General features: G+C 45.3%; 1 long non-coding RNA gene across 1 annotated transcript in view; it reads right to left on the bottom strand.

Moving 5' to 3' along the window:
- Nucleotides 1-7,046: 7,046 nt before the first annotated feature.
- Nucleotides 7,047-14,636, bottom strand: part of LOC109311141 — a 16,813-nt gene continuing 9,223 nt past the window's right edge. Inside the window, exon 2 of the long non-coding RNA XR_002101431.1 lies at nt 7,047-7,695. This is a non-coding gene — a long non-coding RNA (uncharacterized LOC109311141). The remainder of the gene's footprint in view (nt 7,696-14,636) is intronic.

Genomic DNA, 14,636 nt, shown 5'->3' with positions numbered 1-14,636 from the left:
GACTCCTTGCCACACAGGGAGCAGCAGGCAGCCATGTCCCCCAGCCCCACCGTGAAGAAGCACAGTGATCGGTGCACAGGACAGTGCATGCCGGGTCCAAGAAAGACTAAGACCCTGGGAGCTGCTCCAGGCAGCTTGGGTCTCCAACCCATGGCATGAGGCCAGAAACTCAGTACACAAACAGTGCATGCCAGATCCAGGAACAGACCCAGACCCTGGGAGCTGCTCAAGGCCTCTCGGGTCTCAAACCCCTGGCACAAGGCCAGGCAGCAGTACACAGCTGGTCCATAGAGCAGTCCGAACAGAACCAAGGCCCTGGGAGCCACTCAAGGTGGCTTGGGCCTTCAACTCCTGGCATGAGGCCAGGCACTCAGTGCAAAAAAAGTGTTTCATGGAGAGTCCAAGTGTGGACTGAGAGCCCAGAGCCACACAAGGCAGCTGAGGTCTCCAACACCAAGCAAAAGGCAGAACCCTCGGTGCACATGATGGTGCACAGGGCCCTGAGTGGACCAGCAGCCCTGAGAAAGCCCTAGGCAGCTGGGGCCTCGGAGAAGGGAATTCCCACAGGGGAGAGGAATTTTCCCACGTCAGTGAGACTTACTTATATATTGTGTGTGCAGGGAAGAGGAGGGTATGTGCAGGGGCCAGGAGTGTGGGGAGATGTAAAAGGTGTGAGTATGGTGGGATGTGGAAGGGCGCGGGGGTTAGGTGTGCATGTGGGGTGTGTGAGGGGCAGCACGTGTGTGAGGGTGTGGGGGGGTGTATGTTTAGGGGCAGGGCATGGGGGCAGCAGAGCTACATGCGGCAGTGGCATGTTGGGCCAGCCCAGAAGGAGGACTTCCTGGGTTTGGAGGTTACTTTCACTGGCTATGGAGGACCCGAAGGGCACTAGGGATCTTACCCTTCCCCCGATCACTGGAGCACAGCTACTGCTCCAGGACAGCCAGGGCTGTTCCTTGGGGTCAGTTACAGTATGAGATTGTATTTTGATGTCCATGAGCCTTATATTTTTTTAATTAGCACCTTATGTTTTGTAGTTTGTATTTTAATAGAGTTTAAGATTGTATGGTCTTTATTGAAACCCTTATACTGGCTCTTTTATATTACTTACCTGTATCCTGAGTAGCGGTAAAGGATATACACTGCATGTAGTTCTGTTTTGTGTATTTTTATACACACACACACACTTATATTATATCTATTCCTTCCTATGGTTTATTGTATTAATAAATTTGTATATAGTTAAGTTCACAGTGTCCTGGCTTGGCTTTATAGGGGAAGGAGGGAAACTGTGTACAGTCAGCAATTTCCCCCACAGTGCACTTGCCCTGCTAACCTTTCCCTTTGATTGGAGAGAGGAGTACAAAACTGGGTACTACCTAAGTTACACTTGGATAACCAAATCAATGCACATAACTAGCGCTACCATGCAGAACACCAGTGTACAGGTTTTTACAGACGTCAGCTCTGCAGTATCCTAATACTACTGTGCGGTAGTGTATTAACACAGGTTTTGCCCAGTACAGTACTGTGCAGTGTTATTAGGCTACTACACAGATTGCATCTTATGGAGACGCACCCACTGTGTGGCAACCGCACCAAAGCAGACCTATGAGGTGACGAGACATTCTTAGATAATAGTTTGGACAATGATTAAAGTCAATGCTAGCCAACCAACCGGATTTTTTAATTTGGGCATTCATATGGATAATTTTACCCAGGGTTCTAATACAAAAAACGAGAGTTTGGGTGGAATATAGGAATTATATGGTGTAAACTTTAGGCTAAACCCTGATGTTCTGAATTAGCATATGATTGTGGTAGGAAGTCAGCATCTGTAGGGTTTCATGCACCATATTTCTGATGCACAAGTCTGACCACTGCCAAAGAGCAAACTCAGGTCAGTTGGTGACACCCTTCAGGATAGTTTATCAATGGCCAATCCATGTGAGAACAGTCACTGGGGACAAGTCCAGAGATGTCCTGGTGTACATCTGATCTTGAAGGGTGTTAGCAGGCACATGCAGGTATGTGCAACTGGCTTGAGAAGCAAGTGGGGCCTGGTGACAACACCCAGCCACTAGTGAAGACCACCACTACGTGACTTTCATAGATTTCATAGACATTAGGGCTGGAAGGGACCTCAGAAAGTCAGTAACAGCAGCAGGAATGCAACTCTGTCTCCATTAGTTCTAATCCAGTGAGTTAATCAGAGAAGTACCCTTTTTCTCCCTTTCCTTCATTTGGCAGCCATTTTGAAATGAGGAGATGATGCAGTAGCATGTGGGCCAGCCCAACATGATAATGTCAGGGTTCATCCTTATCCAAGGTCACAGGATAAGGGAAGTGACAGTGTTGGACAAAGCAAAGGAGAAAAGGGAGATCTCCATGTTTGCCTAAGGTGAAGAGCAGCTATAGTAAAGTACCCATTAGATACAGCTACACATGCATTAATGTGCTTTTGCTACTGCACATTAAATTTAGTACCTCTGGGTGCCTATACACAAGTGCAGAGGCTGCTCCCATGTACTGGAATGCCAGCATAGCAAACTCGATTAATCTATAGACAGATTAATCGAGTCTGATGGAGTGTGACAATTACCACACTCCAGCAGCTTCCTGCATCTCATGTATCAGCACTCCCATGCTTAAAAATGGTGGCAGGGGCGCTTGAACTAAAGCTCATCGAACAAGCTTTAGTTCAAGTGCCACTGTGTTTAGGTATGGGGACACTGATACACAAGACACAGTAATGTTCATATGCTCATTGAAAAATAAGTGTTCACATGCAAGAGTCTGTATGGAATAGGTATTTCATATTAAACTCACAACCTACTTTGCTTCATGATAGGTCCCATTATAGATCATTTTCCTGCATAACTCATGCAATGACTAAAATCAAAATGATTGAAAAAGTCTCCTTTTCCTTATCCCTCCCAGTCCGCCTTGTCATTCTCTTCCACTACCTGTGCTATAGAGGTGCCTGTGTTTAAAGTGTCAACTTCTCCTTGCTGAGGACATTTCAGCATTTTACCATTCCTATCAAAAAAGATCCACTTACAATATCACCTCTGGTGTAAAGCAAAGCAACGATAACCTTCCAGCCATTCAAATTCAAGAGTCACATTTAGTAAGCATGATCCCAAACATTCATCCTAACTTGGTATTGCAAATGGTATTTGAAGCAGTCCAGTATTTTAAAAATAGATCTTGCCAGGTGTCAACTGCAATTTCCAACTTGGGCAGAAAATTATTATGAGTATAAACAATAGATGAACATGTCTGAGGCTCTAATTTATCTAAGCAGAAAGCACAGAAAGGTAGAGCTAAGATAAATACTCCATTCCCACTCCATTATGCCACATTTTCATATTCCCAGTAGCATAATGAGGGTTATTTTGGACATACAAAAAAGTCTGTTCAGTGTGAGGGCATGCCCACAGCTGTAAGATTTTGGGTAGCCATGAACATGTACATGTGAGCTACAGGAGTTAGTGATACCAGACCAGTTTCTAGGGCAGTGTTTTTCAACCTTTTACGTAGCAAGTACCCCTTAACTTCTGAACATTTCAATAAGTACCCCAACACTCAATTTTCAAGGGGATTTTATATTTACAGACTAATGTGTGCCTGATTTTGGAAGATGGGCTGTGTATATAAGGCCATGATATGACAGATGTCTGATCTGGTGTGGGTAGGGTTGCTACCTTTTACACCAGGGGTGCACAACTCAAGTATGTACCTGGGCTAGAGGCGATGTTGGCCAAAGCTAGAAGGGTTGAACCAAATTATTACTGGGGAATTTAAAGCACCACACAATGTGCAGTGCACCAATTTTTTTGCCATAGTTTTGAGAGGAGGAAAGGGCAAGTGAGAGAGGAAAAGAGGGCGAGAAGGAGTGTTGGAGTACCCACGTACCCCCTGCCTGTGTCTCACGTACCCCCAGGGTAAGGCGTACCACAGGTTGAGAAACTATGGTCTAGGGAACAGGTATGGACAGCACCAGAAATCATCATCTCCATAGACAGAATCAGCTGAGAAATTAAAGGATCATCATGGACCGTCAAGAGAGAGCCATGGAGGGCAGACTGCCCTTACCTCTCAGTGCTCCTCTTTGCTTTCGGGCTGCACAGCTGCTGAGCGGGTACTTCTGGGCACTGTGAAAAACAAACTGGAAACGTATCGCCTTAGCGCCTAGTTCTTCAAGATACAAGTGACTCCTATGAGCCCCAGGAAGCAGAATGCTCTCAGGAGATGGTCAGAGCCATGCAGGAGCAGGTTCGCAAGGTCAAAAAATGCACTGTCACTTTTGTGAGCCAGTTCCCACAGTAATCCTCCCCTTGGTCTTCTCAGAGCCAAAATACTAACCCTTGCCCAGAATAGCAAACCACAAGCCCAGGAGGCTCTGTTCTGTGCAATCAAATTAAGGATTGTTTATTATTTTAACTGAAACATAAAGGAAGTTGAAAAATATGGCTACAACCCAAGCTTTCTGGACCTTTGATTAATCTCTTTCACAATGCATTACAATTAAAACGCACTGGTGGGTGGAAAAAGAGTCTTATAGCAAGCTTAGAAGATGGGAAGTAGAGTAAGGGTACAGGCATGTGAACAACAGACTGCAGGATAAGAAGGGAGGGTGTTACTACATGGCAGCTGCTTTGTGGCAAGCGTACATGTGGAACAAAACTCTGGTAACTCTTTCATGAGTTAAAGTCCACTTACCATGTATGAGGGCAAATTGAGTGGTCCATTGCCTCTTATAAAGTGAATCTTTTAAGTGTGTTCCTTTCCAACTATCCCTGCATCTCTTCCTTACTTATTCATCTTTCACTTGCCTGTTTCTTTGGTGTTGCATCCAGCTTCACTCCACTTCAGTTCGTTTATTCTGTGTTGTCTTTTCAGAAATTTGTTATTGCTTTCCAAAGTAAACCATCCTTTATGTTGCCTATTGTTCCCTTCAGTTTTGTCACTTAGCGGTATTTTCAAATGAGACATAAAAAGGGAGTCCTGACTTGTTGTGATTATCTTTGACGTTCCCACATCATATGAAGCAAGAATTCAGCAGCATGCCCGTGCCAAATTGTAGCCTGGATAATTGCACTCTGCCAAACTAAATTCTGGATGTAGCCTCAACTGTCAAAGGTTCAACTCCCCATCCTGTCCATCTGTAACATACAGCTGTTGTGTACTCTTAAATGGCGATCTGGTTTCGCTCAAAATGTATCAGCTGTAGGTGGTGAGGGCTGAAGTCAGCACAGGTTGTGGGTTGTGCTACTTTTGTACTGACACCTATGGTTTAAAAAGGCAACTTATAGAACTGTAATACTGATACTGTTATTGGTCATTAGAGTCGTCATCATCATCATATGAAAGTACTCTTTTTTATGAGACCATGGCACTGACTTTCTCAAGAGACTGCCTCAGGGAACAAGCTCAAGACCTACCACGAGGAATGGTATCCTTAGTAGGCGTCCTGTTGCCAAGATGTAAGCCCTGCATTTCAGGTCACCTCCGATGAAAGGTAATTGCTTCAAAGGTAACTCATCAGCCTCGTATTTAACAACAAAGGGCAGGTTACTTGGGAGGCAGGAGGAAGATAGGAGGGGATGAATGCAAGAAGTTACATAGCTAAAGGAGAACAAGAAATTAGAGTCTAGCCTGAAATCCAGCTTGGGATACCAAGTTCAAATGTTAGAGACATAAGTGAGCCTGGTTAGTCAGCTTGATGCACCTTAAGGAGACCTAATTTTCAGATATTACTGATCATCCCTTTGGAAAAACTGGCCTCTGTGGGCCTTCTGCTTAGTCCCAGAGTGCTTTTATCTCATCAGGCATACTTTTGTGTTTGGTAATGGGGTCTTCGTACTTTTTTTTTTAAACAAAAGTGCACTCAATTTCCCATTCATGTGTACAATCATTTAAAAAGCAATGCCATAATTATAAGCAATGTAGTTCTAAAAATACACATACCAGCATTTTTTGGTGTACATATCATTCTTTAGATTACTAAAACAAGAGGCTACAGCAATCAAATTTGCTTTCTATTAGACAACTGTTTTTTTAAATTGCCTTTCTCTCAACTAGTACATGAAAACAGACTGTGTCCAGTGTCACTTTAGTCCCTATGCAAGTTCATTTCAGGTTCTCAGCCACCTACATATTGCCACAACCTTTGATCTGCAAACAGTACAGAGAAGGATTTATTGGAATTAAAATATAAATCCTGGAAATCTTTTTCTTAGTTGTGGTACAGTGAAAGTTTAATTTTTATAAGACAACTTATATTTGACTCGACAGCATCCCTTTCACATAAAGTAATAGCTATTATTACTAATAATTATTTCTACAGCCCCAAAGGTATGATAGGCCTATATTATTAAATTTATGTCAAAAAATGTTTTTCTACTGAGACTGGCATGGTGAGATTCCTATTGTCTGTCAAAGCCATTCGAAGACGGTTAGATTAATTTAAAATGAGGTTTCAAAACAATTATTTTACTGTTTTATAATACAGATCAACTGCTTTAGAAGTCTCCAAACATTGTCTTGAAATGAAGTGGGGGTGGGCAGGGGAAAGGATTTTCACATTTCACATTTAGTTTTACAGTCTGTAGACTATGAACATCTACAAGAGATGTAGATTTCTTAACTACTTTGCCTGCCTTAACTGCTTTAATTCATTCCTCAGCCAAAACTGAATTTCTCAGCTGTCCCCAATTTAATCATTGCAGATACAGCTGCTAAGTCAACCACCCGTTTAAAATAAGCCAAACTGAATCAGATCATTAGCTGGTGTAAATCAGTACAGCTCCATTCATACCAATGTTGTTACTTCACATTACAGGAGAATCTGACTGGTTCATCTGAGTTGAGAAGATTGCTTGATCCCTTATTTAATCAGTATGGCAGCGGTCACGATTGGACACGGTGTTATTACACTATAAAATACAGGCTTGCACAGGCAGCAGAAGTGGATCCACGTCTCGAAAGCTCTCATGCCCACGGATAAGGTCTTCCAGGCACTGAAAGAACACAGACAAAAAAACGCTTGTCTTCAGTTTTATAAATGTTTCTTCATTTACCAGCATAATTGCTCAAAGCCCATCACTAAGCCTTGAGAAAAGTTCGTCATCTGCCTAGGCAGCTGTCTCTGTGGGCTAGAATATACAACAGAGTCATTAGAGACAGCAGCTCCAGTAAACACTGGAAAACAGAAATTTAGCAAGATGTATTAAAGTGGCAGTAAACAACTTAATGACAATTTTATGAGCTCTTGATTGCCCGTATCTAGCAGCAAATATTAATGAGTCCCTACCGTCAAATTGTAAGTTAGCAAAAATAAAAAAAAAAAAGAGTAATTTGTAATTGTAATTTGTTCATGAGAGGCTTTGTGAACAAACAGCTGCAAACATACTAAATGTCTGCCATAAAGACCAAGGGTTTGGTCCTCCTCCCAGTGAAGTAAGGATTTCCACTGCAACAGAATTAGGACCTGTTAACAAACTGGTAGATGTCTTTTCTGTGAGCAGCTGATGTCTATGCAGATGGTTAGCACAAGGCTTATGCAGTCAAACCCCACATCAGTGCTCCTTGTAGGATTTGACGTGCCAGAGTTTACTATAGAAAACAACTTAAGTGGTGTGTAGGCATTGTGTGACTTCTGAATGGTGGCAAACTTCACCCTGAATCTCTCTGTTAAATGGTAAAAAAAAGATAACAATAAGAGAGACATTTTAATGGAAAAACATATTATCCCTAAGCAGGAAAATAATCAGTAAATGCTACGCATTTGAATTTACAGCTATACAAAATTAATTTAAGTCATTTCCCCCCCAATCCTTATACTAAAATAGATATCCTGATTTCATCCATTCTTGTCAATGGGACCAAATAAGCACTCCCCATTTCTTTTCTTCAACCAGAATTAAACAAACAAAAAAGGATGAAAAACACCCAGAGAAGCAAAGCTTTGTCCTGGCTATTGTCATACAACCACCTCTAAGTAATAAAGATATGAAATAGGAGGCTCGCTCTTTCCTCCCACAAAGTTCAACCCACAAAGTTCAAGTTTTATATATATATATATATATATATATATATGTATAATACAAATAATCACATCACTTGAACTTTGTGGGAAGAAAAAGCAAGCCTCCTATTTCGTATCTTTATTATTTAGAGGTGGTTGTATGACAATTATTATATCCATATATCTATCTATCTATCTATCTATATATACATATATATATCCGTATATCCATATATCTCCATATATCCATATATATATATCTCTCATATATATATATGGATATAATAATTCTCATACATACATAGATAGATAGATAAATAGATAGATAGATAGATAGATATGGGCATGCATATAATAATAATACCTAATTTTCATATATGGTCAGTGGCATCTAGAGCTTTAACAGACCCTAACATCATTCAGAAAAAGGCATTGTCCCTGAATAAATGCAGCAGTGGGAGACACTACCAGCAACCCCAATAATGTTAAACCACCTTTGCAATAAGCAACATAACCTGGAAAAATGATATTTTAAAAAGTCGTTAGCTGTGCTCAGAAGAATGCCAGTGAATGAGACATAAGAGCTGTCCAGAGTCACAGGTCCTCGATGAAGCAGACCATTATTCCCAGTTGTTCCAGACTGACCCAACGGCAGTCACCATTGCAATGTCATTGACACTTCTGCCTGGTGATCCTGTCAGTCTAATTTGGCTAGATTCCAACTGCATTTAATTACCTGACAATGCTTCTCTCACTGGGCTTTGGGCAGGGATTTGTGTGACAGAGCTTGATGGTAGTCACTGGTCCATGGGTGCTGGGAAGCAATTAATCCATATTTGCATCAAGTCAATGACTAGGCAAGTCATTAGGGAAGGGAGAAATAAGGCCCAGTATGATTAGATCCCTAGTGTTTGCTTGTGATCATTCTTCTGTGTTTAAATAACCAGACTTTTATAGCATAGGATTATGTCGGGAAAATCAAATGAAACTATATTGCCAGCTAGGGTAGGTGGCAGGTTCTCTGATGTCAGCTAATTGCACTTTCAAACCAAAAAGCATAACACTTGAGAGCACAGTTCCAGTTTTCCATGGACACACAGCAATGGCAGTTTCTGTAATAAGAAATAGATTTTGGTCTGTCAGTTTAACAGACAGACAGCCGAAGTCTTCATGAATACATTACCCCCATAACTGAGCTATCCGACGTGCCTCTTGGAAGACTCAGACATTTCAAATCATGCTGCTTTAGTTCCTGAAGCCTCTTCATGATTCAGGCCACACTTATTTGCAGGAGTTGGTTTGCATACATTGCTCTGTGCTCAGTTTCTGCTTTGTCACTCACACCCTTACTCTTTCCTCTTTCTGAATCTCAGCATCATTGCTTTTGGTCTCCTCATGGAAATTCAGCCTTGTGTTGAGACTCAGGAGAAGACCTAGGCACCAAACAAGTCACCCTTATGCTTTCAAAATTTAGCTCACATGAGATTTCAGTGGTTCATCTTTCCCCCCAAAGTGCATTTTACACCTGGAAACAAGAGAGCCAATTCTCCCTCCTGGCTTCACGAAAATGTTCTTATTCGCATTATATTTTTCTTATGTATTTCACTGCTTTGCATTTTTTAATGGCTCCTCTGTTGCTGCTTATTATAAACACCATTAGGTTTCTTGTTGGACGACCACAGTGTCCTTAAATGCATGAGAAATAAATCGAGGAAAATTATTGGAATTCTACCACAGAGACATTGTTAAAACAAGAGCTGCCAAGTCCAGTACACCCTTTAAGTATTTACAAAAGAAAAATATGAAATGTCTTATTAAAGAGATGTCATTGGAACAGAGTGGTGCATTGTGACAATGGTGCCATTCTCTTGCTGCAGATGCAAAGCCAAAGCAAGTGGCAATATCCCTGTGCCAACTCTCCCTTCCGCTGATGTTTGTGTTGTGCCAAATATTTAATGAAATCATTTTCTCCCAATGGACGCTGGCACAGGGCAACAGCCCTTCTATTATAATAATACTCATTATTACTCCTTTATACTACCCAAATCAGTTACTACTCACAAGCCTAATGGTACTAGACACTGTACAAATACAGAGCAAAAAGACAGTCATTACTTCAGTCTGTGACAAGGGAGCTCCGTGAATAGGGAGAGCACCTTTTGTGGACAGCTAATTTTCGACAGGCTCTTGTAGATGCCATTCCTACTAACCATGTCAAAGGCCTTTTGTAGGTCAACGAATGCTACACAGAGAGGTGCCTGCTGTTCACGGCTTCTTTCTTGCAACAGATGCACTGTGAAGGACATGTGGCGCATCCAGCTCTGAACCCACACTAGCTCTCAGGGTAGATTCCCTCAGCAAGGGCTTGGAGCCTTTTCAGCAAGACCCTTGCAAGCACCTTGCCAACCACGCTGAGCAGAGATATCCCACAGCACTTGGTGCAGAGTCTCCTCTGTTCCTTTTTTCTTATTTTTGTATACAGTAATTATCTTTGCATCTTTCAGATCCTGGGGTATGTGATCTTCTTCCCAGCGGGCACAGAGAAGTGCATGGGTGTCACTTGCAAGCTTTCTCCCCCCCGCCTTTAGCATCTCCAGAGGTATCTGATCGTTGCCCACTGCTTTCCCAGGGGCAAGCTCTTTGATAGCTTTCTCTGTGACATCTTTGAAAGCTAGTGTTTGGTCCAGCTCCTTTATTGTTGGAAGCTGGGGAATGGCAGCTAAGGCAGTATCACAGATAACGGCATCCTTTGAGTAGAGTTCTTTGTAATACTCAGTTCATCAGTCAAGTTGTTCTCGCTTGTCTATCAGGATGGGACCATCTTTCGCTTTCAGGTTTGCAGTCTTTTTACAAGTCGGACCAAGTGCGTCTGATTCCATCATAGGTACCACAAAGGTCCTCTCTTTGAAAGCAGATCTGAATCTTTTCGCACAGGTCTTGCCAATATTTCGGACACACTCTCTGGTGGCTTTCTGGACCACAGCCTTGGCCTCTTTGAGCTTGAGAATTCTGGACTTGTTGAAGTAGAGTTAGGCGAGCTTGCTTTTTCTTTTCTATGAGTGGGAGCAGCAGATATTCAGATGTTGCAAACCAGTCAGGTTGTTTTTATTCTGTTGTTCTAAAGACATCCTTGGCAGTAGCTGGTGTCTCGTTCTTGAAATTTTCCCACAAGCTGTCAGAATTAGGGGACTCGAGTTGATCATTTTCAGAAACACTTTCATGTACACATTGAAACTTTGCACAAGCGTCAGAGTCCTTCTTGTTAATGAATGTTGCGGTGAGCTTTGTTTTTTGGCTTTGCATGATGGATCTTTTTTAGGGAGGATTGGAGCTTGGCTCTGACAAGGACATGGTTAATGTCACAATCAGCACTATGCATTGTTCGAGCATGTAGTACATCGCAGATGTTTCTGGGACGGATCAAGATGAGATTAAGTTCATGCCAGTGGCCTGAATGCCCATCATGCAGGGCTTCCCCCAGTGGCAAGTGGGTACCAGGATCTGCACTCACACCGCATGGAGTCCTGTGCAATAGAGACAAGCCACACTTGCTGCACTTCTTGTCACCATATGCAGTGCTGGCCGAAGCTATGCGCCGCTGCGCAGCCATGCCTGAGCACCCCAAGCACCCACTACCTTCTGCTGCCACCAGGGGTGGAGGCTGTGCACCCCAGGGGCAATGTGTGTGGGGTTCCCATCCTTCCTCACACCCACTCCCTGCCCACCTGAGCTCCACAATCCCACCACCCCCTGGGCACAGGCTGCGTGCTGCCACCAGCCCCAACCTCATGCTCCATGCTCCTATCCAGCTGCAGCTACCCCCTTCCCTCCCCTCACCCCCACCACTCCCATACCTGTTGCACAGAGTGATGACGACACCGGGGAGGCTGAGCAGATCCCCCAGCAGTTGCAGTAGTGGCAGCAGCAGCTCTGCCCAGAAACTGCATGCTCACCGGGCCAGGCCCGTCCACCCACGAGGGTGGAAGTGAGGTGCGTGGGATCAACAGGGTACAATTAGTCGGTGAGCACCCATGAGCCGGATGAAATTGCCTGGTGGGCCAGATCCATCCCACAGACCCTATTTTGCCCGCCCCTGGTCTAAGCAGACGACACCAGATGCTCGCAGGATTCCCTGGCTGGGACACGTGGCGTGCATGCCTCAAGAGTGTCTGCCGAAGGCTGAGGTCTACGGCCAGCTCAAGAACTGCCTTTGACACAGTGGCAGGCGAAATCTCTGATACAGCAACAAGGCCAAGCAAGGTCTCAAGAAATTCAGCATTCCCACTGATAACTGCGAGAACACTGCCCACAACCATTCAATCTGGAGAAGTTGGGTCAAGGCTGGTGCGGACACTATGAAGAGCCATCAGAGAGCCCAGGCTGAGGCCCAGAGGCAAGCCAGGAAGCAGTGTGCAGTTCAACCTCCATCTGATGAGTGGACATTTGGCCACTCTGGGAAGGCTTGCCGCTCACGCACGGGGCTCTTCTCCCACACCACCGCCAAGCACCACTGACTGACTGACTGTTTTGCATCTCCTTTAATCTGTCAAGACATTGGATGGCCACAGACAAGGGAGTGAGTAGAAGGAAACAGGACGACGTTACTGGGCAACATGGTAAGCAGTGGTCTCAGCAGTGGTCTGATCGTCTCGGGTTTTTTGTAAGCAATGTGGAAAGCCTTTAGAAAAGATGTGAAGGATGGCAGGGGAGAGGAAGCAGGGGAAGAGAGATGAAGGTGCTTGCTTGAATGTTTAATAAACTGAGTGATGGAGACTCCTGTCACTGGAAGTGGGAATTGAGCTCTGGATACAGAATTGTAGATTATACATGAGGAAGAGATAGTGGGCAAAGGGACTTAAAGTTTACAACAGCTTATTTGTAATACTTAAGCACCGGAGGGGGGGGAAGTAGAGACATGGTTAAAGCAACTCACTGGGGACATGATCTCTGCAATGCTATTCTGAATGGATACAAGCAGGGAAAGATGGTTTCTCTCACGATCAGAGACTAGGAAGCAGCTATAATTAGCCTGATGAATCCCTATAGATTTTTCATGGGCCAGTTGTAGGAAAACTATAATGTGTGCTCTTCAGTGCTAGCCAAGCCCTTGGCTTCTAGAGGGAGATTCAACTTTTGTCTGCTTGGGAGGAGAACCAGTCGTCATTATCTACCCCTGTCCCACAAAGGTTCTGTTGGAAGGAGCCTCTAATAATGAGGTGAAATCATGTCATAGGTCAGAGGGCTATCTATTATTTGGCTGTCCCAGAACCTTACAGTTACAGCCAGGGGCTCAAATATGTGGTGCATCAGGCCTTTCTCAGGACTAAATCCCATTAACCCCTCTCCTGGGAACTGCTGAGAATTCACAGCTCACATGAGCTTTAGGGTGAGCTGCAGATACTCATCATCAGGGATAAAGGTTTTGCGTTTCCCATGGGGGAAAAGGAGAAAATGGTGGATTTTACTCATTACTGGAGGAAAATGTGGATTTCTCGTTTTACCAGAAAAATCCACAGATTTTGCAGTTTTGCAAAAAGTTCTCTGCAGGCTGGCAGAGGTCCAGCCTGCAGGAGGCTGGGAAGGAGCGGGAGGAGGGCGGTCAGGCAAGGGCGCCATGTGCATGCGTATGCACTTGGACCTAGACAGCCTGGAGAGCAATTCCTGCAGGTAAGTGGGGGCGGGGGGGGATTGAGGCCGCCATAGGGAGGGAGGCAGTGAGTTGGGCAGGGCTGGGGCACCTGCCCAGCCAGGCGGTGCATGTGGCTTGGGGCCCAGGGATGCACTGCACGACCACAGGCCCCAGCCGGGAGTGCGATGGGACAGTAGGTGGCTCATCTGGTGGGGGGAGAGGGGGAAATGACCGACTCCCCATCACTGCACATACTCCAAGATGATCTGTGCATTGGGCGCAAGTGGACTGCCCACTGCAGGTATGGGCTCCCCGCCCTGCTGCCTTCCCCCCTGGGCCCTCTGCAGCCCAGTAGGTGCAACCCAGCACTGCAGGGAATAGTGCAGATGTATAGGAATCTCCTTGCCACTGCGAGCTCCGATTTGCACTGGCAATGCGTCCCCTGCACGCACGGTGGCACAGGATTGTACCCCTCACTGCTGCCAGGTGCACAGGGGACACCTCACCAGGGTGGCACAGAGTCACAGCAGCAAGGAGATCCCTGCACGACCCCACTCTTCCCCGAAGCACTGGGTCACACTCGCTGGGCTGCAGAGACCCAGGGGTAGAGCTGTACGGCGCAGAACCCGAGCCTGCAGTGGGTAGCCCACACCCAACCTCTGCCCCGCACACAGGTCTGGGGGGCACGGGTCCCCCCGTCCCCCTGGGAGTGCATGCAGCAGCGGGGAGCCAGCCCCCTGCACCCAAGCCTGCAGCAGGCAGCGACCGGGGAAGGAGCTGGACTGTGCTCTGCCGCAGTAGCTGCTGCTTCCTGCTGGAGGCGGGGGGCTATAGACCCGGATCCGTGGCCCCATAGACCTGGCAGCTGGGGGCTCCCTCCAGCAGGGCTGGGGGGGCAGGGGGCACTGGTAGGGCTGAGGAGACTGCAGGAGGGGGGGAGTGAGGGGCACCAGCACGGCCAAGGGGCTACGTGTG

Source organism: Crocodylus porosus, unplaced genomic scaffold (assembly GCF_001723895.1).
Source record: "Crocodylus porosus isolate Cpor-Errol unplaced genomic scaffold, CroPor_comp1, whole genome shotgun sequence".
In the NCBI taxonomy this organism is placed as follows: Eukaryota; Metazoa; Chordata; order Crocodylia; family Crocodylidae; genus Crocodylus; species Crocodylus porosus.
The sequence above is the reverse complement of the archived record's forward strand: the minus strand, read 5'-3'. Positions and strand labels throughout refer to the sequence as shown.